The sequence below is a fragment of the Humulus lupulus genome, chromosome X, assembly GCF_963169125.1.
Source record: "Humulus lupulus chromosome X, drHumLupu1.1, whole genome shotgun sequence".
Taxonomy (NCBI): domain Eukaryota; kingdom Viridiplantae; phylum Streptophyta; class Magnoliopsida; order Rosales; family Cannabaceae; genus Humulus; species Humulus lupulus.
Genome location: NC_084802.1, coordinates 203,850,502 through 203,858,644, shown reverse-complemented (window position 1 = coordinate 203,858,644; position 8,143 = coordinate 203,850,502). Strand labels below are relative to the sequence as shown.

Here is an 8,143-nt window from a genome sequence, read left to right as displayed (position 1 = left end):
CTCACAAGTAAAATCACTGCAAACTGCAAAATTCAAATAACCAAAACTATTAAATTAAAAATAACCCATAAATGAAAAAACTTAGTAGTAAGAAAAATTGCATTGGCACTATTGTCACTGATGTCGTCCTTTGAAATATGTCAACTATGTGCACCAAATTACACACCAACTGACGTGGTGCATAAACCACTTCTAAGCTTTTATTTGTTTTTTTAATTGATTTTAAAATCATAAAAAGTTAAAAGACAAATGCATATATGATAAAGAAATTATATATGTTGTAGAACATTAAAAGGGTGACACTCCAAAACTTAGGTAGAGATATGAACCAGCTACAGCTTGGCTTTGTGAGGCATCTGTGACTCAATCAAGTTTCTTATGTTGATAGCGAGACAGAGTCTAAACGGCACACATATGTTCAAAGACACTTATGGGACCGTTTTAGTAGATACAAAATTTAAAAAAAAAAAGTGACAACAGCCTAAAATGGACCACTCAAATCTCAAAACACTTTCTATGAGCTAGAATATGGACTTTCTAACTAAGTGAGAAATTTTACTTTGCTCTTTTCTTAAATATTTTAGTTAAGCTTTTCAGTTTATTTCATTATTAAGCTTTTTTGGCTATGAAAAACTGTATCGGTATAGAACCTTCTGGTGTGATTAATGACACCGAAATATCCAACATCTGCAATGTATTCTATGTTAGAGAATAGAATCCCACATGGAAAGTAGTTACTCCACTCATCACCAATTGGTTTTGAGATGGAACCTCATACTTCTTATCATGCATCACTTTCCACATTCTAACATGGTATCAGAGTCAAAGAAAACTCTAACGAGTATGTCCGATCCAAATCCAAAACCGGTCCAAAAAAAGAGAGCCAAAAGAGCCCTTTGTGATTCGGGGATAGTGAGCCAAAAAGAGCCAAAAGAGCCAACGAGCCACTTGCGATCAAACCGTCCAAGATTGGTGAGCAAAAATAGCCACCATCTTGAGGGGGGATGTTAGAGAATAGAATCCCACATGGAAAGTAGTTACTCCACTCATCACCAATTGGTTTTGAGATGGAACCTCATACTTCTTATCATGCATCACTTTCCACATTCTAACATTCTAGATCCTAGATCATTACATATAAATTGTATTCTTTAATTTATTTTTATATTTAGAAAGTGATGGTGGTTTTAAGTTAAAACGTCTGAATCAAAATAAATATTTGTATTGTACTAAGCATTGAGTCTAGGTCATATCTTATTCTTATATATATTATAATTATACTGGAGTTCTTTTTTTAATAAAACTTACTATAGATCAAAGTTATGCAGAACCCACAATCAAATCAAATGCAAAAGAAAAAGAAAAAACAAGCTAAGAAATGAAACAATCAGCTTTCATAAACCCAATTACTAATTTCTGATCCGCTTTTTATCAATCCCAAACAAACAATTACTCCATAATATAAATATATATATAATTTTTAAAAAAATCTGGAAAAGGAAAAAAAGTTTCAGAAAAAAAAAATTAACAGGGTAGCTATAAAAATCATTACCAAAACTAAAGTTTCAAACCTAGATTGGAATGCAAAAAGCCCAATGCATGTTCATCAGGTATAGTTTTCTAGACTGCATTGCGCTTCATATAAATAGTATATTTAACTACTCAGAGCCCAGGGCATGTTAATCATCTCTATTGCAATACCCACAAATAACCATATTATAAATGGTTTAGAAAAATTAGATATAGAAACGATCCTCAGCGATTATGCTTATAGATTTCATCAATTAAGAGATTAAGGTCTAAAAAATAAATTTCATGTTATCATAGGAACCCTACCAAAATCAATCAAATATACACAAAGAACCAATCAAAATCGATAAATTGAAAAATGGGCTAGAGGGCTAAATATATCTTACCTATATAATAAATAGTTATTTAGCAAGTAATTGTTGTGCCAGACAGTTTTTATTATACCAAACAGTTTTTTTCAAAATAATCTATTAATTTTAACAAAACCTGTCAAATACTAACAACACTTTTGAAGAGATGCAATGGTAACTAATTAGTGAAGTATTGTCTATTTTGGTTCAGAGCTTCTCACTGTTGAAGAAATGCAATGGTAACTAATCCGTGAAGCTTTGTCTATTTTGGTTCACAACTTGGCAACTATTCAGTGAAGCATTACCTATTTTGCTTGTCCTATTAAAATGCCAAATACCATTTGAAAAAAAAAATACAAAACATCACTTCAATCTTCATCCAAACAGAAACAACACAAAATTGTTCCAAATTGCATGCAAAGGTACATTATTTGCAAGTGGAAAAATATTGGTCAAGAAAGATCGACTAAAAAAATATTCAAGCAGTCATTAAACATTGGCTTATGAAAACTCAGGGAAGTAATTCAAAAGCGGCTTGTGAATACTAGCATCAATTATGAAAAGGTTGCAAACATTCAAAAGGTTTGTGATTCCAGTATAGTTCTACTAAAAAAATGATTCATGATCATCAATTCAAATAAATATTTATATATATATATAAATATATATACCTGAAAGTAGCAAAGCTCTTGCAAGTCCCACCCAGACCTGCAAATCCCAAATGACCAACTCCAAAAAATCAAAACCAGGAAAACCAAAAGGAACCCATTTTGTAAAAGACAAAAATAAAAAATATATATATACGTACCAGAAATGAATGGGTAACCGAAGAAGAAGAACTAAAAAGAAAGTGCGATGGGTTCAAGCTCAGAGAGACAGAGCGATGGGTTGAAGCTCAAAGATGAGGCATCTAGGATCGGCGTTGGGTTTGGGTTTAAGAATGGAGTTGAAGGGGTTTGGGTTCAAGCTAGGAGATGAGGCGGGCTCGGCGTTAGGGAGAGAAGAGGCCTGGTTCGCATGATTGTGGTGTGCCAGCGAGAGGGATTGTAGAGGAGGCTCAGTGTTAGGGAGAGAGAGCAGCGAGAGGCTTGTGTGCAATAGAGAGAGAAAACACGAAGTTAGGATTGAGAGGATTAGGGTTCGAGATTCATTTGGGGCGATGTTGCAGTGAGACATAATATTAGGGGCGACTATCACAATATTCGTCGCTCCCAATAAATTTCACCAAAAAAACACATCGCCAAATTTTCCCACCCAGTTCTAGTCAAACTATCTCATTATCAGGGGTGACTATCACAATATTAGAGATGACATGTCGACCCTAATAGTTTTTTTAGAATGTTAGGGGCGACTGCTGATGTGTCGCCACTGATTTCTTGAATATGAGAGGCGACACAAATTTGCTCCTAATATAGTCGCCTCTAAAACTATTATTTTCTGTAGTGTGTGGCGACAAATCAGGTAACCAAATTCTTTATTTGTAGGAAAACTTAGTGTGCTCACCACTACAAAATGCTCATTTTGCATGAGTGACACATTGAGAAGAAACGATTTTCGTATATGTAATGGTGATATGGTAGCCAATGAATTTGCGACACATTTGCATCATTGTGTCACTAATGCAAATGGGGATATTTAAAAAAAAAAATCAGATTTGCGAAAACCTTATTATCCATTTTGAGAAAGAAAAAAATTCAATTCACAACAAAAAGCATTAACAACAAAATCAGATAAATTGTTTATGTAATATTCTCGCTCACATTAAATAAAAGAGTTTTTAGCATGATAGTCCCTTGAACTACATGTGATTTAGCAAATTAGTCCATGAATTATAAATTGTAGCAATTAAGTCCCTAAACTCATTAAACAGTAGCAATTAAGTCCCTAAACTCATTAAACAGTAGCAATTAAGTTTGGTAATATTTTTCATTAAAAAAATAGTAAAAAAAATCACATTCAATGACTTAACTGCTAATGTTTAATGAGTTAGGGGACTTAATTGCTACATTTTATAGTTCAGGGACTAATTTACTAAATCACGTATAATTCAGGGGCAATCGTACTAAAAATCCTGAACAAAATACAAACAACTTCTCAGGTCTAAACAACAATTTAAAAACTTTAACATAATTTACATACTCTAAACAACAAAATCACAATATACAAAACACACAAATAACACTAAAATGTAAAAGAAAAACAAAAAAAATGACCCTGTGCCCCCGACCATTGCTGCGAACAGCCCAAGCCTTCGCAAACCACATTGCCACCACCATGAACCACTGGCAAATTAAGAGCAACCCAAGAAAATAATAGAAGATCAGAGATTAAAACTAAATTAAATAAAAACTCAAGCAAACGAGTTCTTAACCCCAAATTACCGGCAAACAAATATTAAACTTGAGGAAAACGAAACCAAATCTCAAAAAGAAACTATAAAAAACTCAATTACAACCAAGTAAACTCAAGGGAAAATTAGTATATTATTGCCCTATTGAAAGTTTTTATCGCGAAGCCCGTAGCCTCTGTTGAAGCATGTTGTCCTTCCCTGTCAAAGCCTGTCAGTCTGTCACCGAGAAGCTTGTAGTCTCCATCAAAGTCCTTCACTATTTGTCGTCCACGAAGAAGAGCCCAGTCTCGTCAGTTCTTTAAGAAGTGAGACTTTCTATTTCAATTTTTATAAGACTTTTAACTTTGCCTTAATAGACTTTAATTGTCATTGTAATTTATGTGCGAACCAAAGTCTATCCAAAATTGTTGAAGTCAAAAGCCATTTTTGTTGAATTCAACTTTTTTTTGGTCTACACTTTGTACATAATCTAGGGCATAAGATTTTATTATATAAAAAATAATGAGAACCGTCTAATTCTTATTTAACGACCAATAATAAAACACTAATAAGAAATATGATTAGTATTTAGTCATAGGAAATAAATAACTTGACCTGATTATTAGTAGTAATTTAGCAAGTGGGATATTGTGACTGTAGGTGGAAAAAATATCAGCGGGATATCATGTTAATTGTTAAGTGTAGTCCAAAGAAGTAGTTGGCGATGTCCCTATTAATTTGGACACCCAATAAAAAATGAAAGTAATAAGTTTTCTAAGAATCTCACGAGTCAGCCACAACATACACCTGATATTTATATAATACGAAAATTACAATTGGTATAACAGAATAATTAAAGGCACTTTTTTTTTTATATATATATATTATTATTGATTCGTATTTGATACTTGCTGTTACACATGCCATGCCTACTTGTGCAACTAGACATTAAATTTATATTTTATAATAATGGACTCGGACTTACATAATATTATCTTACCTTTGGTTTGGAGAAGCCGAAGAAATCTAATCTGAGAATAAATAAAGTAACTTTAACTAAGTACTTTTTGACATTTTAAGTACAAGTTTTGACAATTTAAGCCTATCAAAATAATTTATTTATTAAAAAAAATCAGATTTTGACGAAGTTGTTTGTTAGCTATAATATTATAATGCAGACAGTGAAAGACTTTGTTGACACTCAAGACTGATCGTGGAAGAATTTAAAAACATAATTTGTATTTTTTTTTTGTTGAAATTTTTTTAGGCCGCTAAAAGTTATATCTATGCTATATATATTTAAGTTATATCTATGCTATATATAATTATAGCTTAGTCAACCTCATAAAAAGTATGTGAGATTAACGTTAAGACCTTTTTTTTAATGTACACAATTATTATATATTATTATTATTATTATTATTATTATTGCCGGGTTGCATTATTTTATAATTTGATATGAAGATGGATTATTGTAGAACATATAATTTTCTAAACTCAATGAGAATAAATTATTCCATGAGATCATATGGGAATTAATTAAGTTGTTAGAATAATATTTTTAATATGGTCTCTAATTACTCAATCAAATCACTTACAATTAGTCAATCCAAGTAATGTTATCCTATTTTCTAAATATGGCATGATATTATACAACAATACCCTACTACAAGAAAAATCAATTTTAGAGTCGATAATATCAGGAGCGACATAGTGTCGCCCCTAATATTAGGATTATTAGAGGTGAGATGTTATCAGTCGCCTCTAATATTGGAAAACAATATTAAAGGCGACGCGCGTCGCCCCTAATATATGAAAATGTCACCCTTGATAATCTGGGAATATACGAGGGAAAATTTCCGCGGTCTTCTTTTGGGAAAATTTAACCAAACGGTGTGTTTTAATATTAGGGGCGACTCGGGACACGTCGCCCCTAAAAATTGAATACATATACTGAAACCATACCTCTTCTTCTCCACTTTCCTGCGCCGACCCTATTTCCCCAAACCGATTCTCTCTCTCTCTCTCTCTCTCTCTCTCTCTCTCTTTCTCTCTCTCATATTCTCTCTCACCGATTATCTCTCAACTCCCTCTCTCTTGGAAACGTCCACCTCGCTGCTGCCGAAGCTCACACCTATGCCAGCCTCACTAGACCACGCATCTAGGTCATCCGTCGTGTCGGAGCAGAACTCGCGGCTACACCGGCCTCCTCGCAGGTACACCGGCCTCCTCCACCGAACAAGTATATATATATTTATATAATTTTTGTCTGTTTGTCTATATTGATTTATTTATTTATTTTTCTATTATTTTTTGTGTTTTTGTTTTTTTTTTATTTTTCAATTTTTTTTTATTTCTGTTTAAATTTGTTTTTTTCAGTTTTATTTTTTTCAGTTTTTATTTTTTATATGTTTCTATATAAATATTTTTTGTTTTTGTTTTGTTATTTTTTTTATGCTAAAGTGATATATTTATTGTGTGTATGCAGAATATTAATAGATGGTGTATCCAATTTTGGTAGCAGGTATTTTTTATTCCATTATATTAATTTAATTTAGATAACTAGTATATTGAAGAAAAAATATATATTTATATTCGGTAATTGTTCATATTAATTTTCTCGTAATATTAGTGTTTGAATTTGTTGAATAATAGGAATAGAAAAATATAGTGTGAATGTGTGTAGAAACGTTTAGTGTTTATGAAAATTTATTTATGAATATGTTGTTTTATTGCTAATCATAAATTGATAGATAAGAAAGAGTTTCGTTCATGGTTTCATAAGAAGGTAACTTGTACTTAGCAAATTGCATACTACAAATTACATTCTCATTCTAATATATTTCTTTATTATTAGATATATGACTTGCACCAGCTTGGGTCATTAGAGCATGCTGATGAATTACTAGCTTTAGCATCTGGGTCAGATCTATTGGCTTACTACTACCAAGCATGTATAGTGAACGGAGTTCGATTTGTTTCATACAATCGAGATCAAAATCGAACTACACAAAATAGTGGAGTGTGTGTAGCTAGAACGGAAGGTTTTAACTATTACGGGCAACTTGAAGAAATACTCCAGCTGTCTTTTAGTGGTTCTTATTCGGTGGTATTATTTCGATGTAAATGGTTCAATACAGATCCGAAAAAAAGAAAAGAAAACCATCACTGAAAATAATATTACTAGTATCAACGTCAGTGGTGAATGGTATAAAGATGAACCGTTCATACTAGCTAGTCAAGCAAAACAGGTATTCTACATCGATGATCATGTTAGACGATGAGATTGGATAGTTGTCCAAGAAGTGAATCATCGGAAAGTTTGGGACTTTCCAGATGCTTCAGATATGATTGCTGATGTTGATGTTGTACATGACACCAACTCATCGAATTTTGTTTTGACTGTGGATCTCGGAGAGTTGGTTGTTCAACAATTTGATGTACCAGCGAGTCAAGTCAACATGAACCATCGACCTTCTTTAGTTGTTCAAGAAGATGATGGATTTATTAATGACAATGAAGATGATATGGAAAACAGCGTAGAAGCAGAAGATGAGGATGAATTAATTGTCGACCTTAGTGATGATAACACTGATGATGTGTGCCCGATAGATGTTGATGTAATCAGTGAGGGCAGTGGCTATTCTACTTAGTTTTGTATCTAGTGTTAAATGTATTATACATATTGAGAAATAAAAAGTTCGTTTCCAAATAGCGTGTTTCAAATTACCTAATCAATTAAAATATTACTCAATAAATTAATTATAAATAATAATTAAATATTAAAATAGATAGGTTAAATTATTGTCGTGTTAGTAGATGTCAGCAGATGTGGCTAGAGCCCACGGTGGAGACACTGGCAGTGATCCTCCACCGGATCCTACTAGGATCCCGACTACATGCGAGTCAAGTAATTTTTTTGTTATTTTATTTA

The 8,143-nt window shown here is 32.5% G+C and overlaps 2 non-coding genes across 2 annotated transcripts; both read right to left on the bottom strand.

Moving 5' to 3' along the window:
• Positions 1-1,603: 1,603 nt before the first annotated feature.
• LOC133807519 (small nucleolar RNA snoR118) lies at positions 1,604-1,691 on the bottom strand. The gene has a single exon (XR_009879427.1). It is a non-coding gene; the product is annotated as a small nucleolar RNA snoR118 (small nucleolar RNA).
• A 60-nt stretch (positions 1,692-1,751) lies between these two features.
• On the bottom strand, positions 1,752-1,829 carry LOC133807497 (small nucleolar RNA R66). Its single transcript, XR_009879408.1, has one exon. It is a non-coding gene; the product is annotated as a small nucleolar RNA R66 (small nucleolar RNA).
• Positions 1,830-8,143: the final 6,314 nt, after the last annotated feature.